The sequence below is a fragment of the Echinococcus granulosus genome (genome assembly GCF_000524195.1).
Source record: "Echinococcus granulosus chromosome Unknown EG_S00265, whole genome shotgun sequence".
NCBI lineage: Eukaryota > Metazoa > Platyhelminthes > Cestoda > Cyclophyllidea > Taeniidae > Echinococcus > Echinococcus granulosus.
The window spans coordinates 37,060-38,072 of NW_020170645.1; positions in this window are offsets into that span (position 1 = coordinate 37,060).

Here is a 1,013-nt window from a genome sequence, read left to right on the forward strand (position 1 = left end):
TGCTCCTCCTCATGCATTAACGCAAATCAAATTGCTTCGAATTATTCGAAATAGACTTTGTCCATGTAGGCTCGTCTGAATTTATCCGTACACGATTTTCGTGTGATTTATTGAAATCCAACATTTTTATGCTCTTCGTCATGCATCAATTCCTATTAAATTGCAATTTGGCCATAAAAATTAACCGCCTTTGCCTCACTTGCGTATCATCAAATCCAATCCACCGCATTTTATGCTCGTCGTTATGCAACAATTCAAGTAACACGAGGTTTAGGCTGTGTAAACACCACCCCCTTCATCATTTTCCCCTTTCCATTTCCCTGGAGTGGATTAACATCCAACTTATTTTGTGCACTTGGTAAGGCATCAATGCAAATGCAGATAGGGTTTGGCCGTGTATGCACGTCTGTTATATTCACTACTGGGCCTACTTCTAAACCTCTATTTTATGCACTTTGTGCAATGTTATCTTCCTCGACATGATTTGACATCAATTCTTAACTCGCGGTCTTGTATTTCCATAAGTGGTTAGCATCAGTCTCAGTCAAATTATTTCCACTTCCCTGAAATGGTAGAAACCAGTCACAGCTACGACCTCAGTGCTGCTACTGCTGTTTCAATTTTCAAATGCCATTTACACATCCGAGGCATGCAACCCCCCAATGCACCATCACACCTGCCGTCTGCACGTAGCCAACATAGCCTTTCGGTTTCTCCACTCGTCTGCTCTCCCATAAATTATCCACCAACTCAGTCTTCTCACTAGGGTAAGTAAGGTAAGATAGTGAAAGTGACGGCAACGCCATATTTCGATGCTGAGTGGGGGTAGACAAAGCGCATGGATCGCCTGCCCTCAAATCTCTTCCGATTTCGACATGCATGTCAAGGTTGGCACATTTCAAAGCGGCTAAGCGTGCAGATGTGCTACACAGAGCAGTGATGAATGCCAACCATTATAGGAATCCATGTTAGTTTATGCATTGTGATGGGAGACGAGGTTAAAACGACGATGA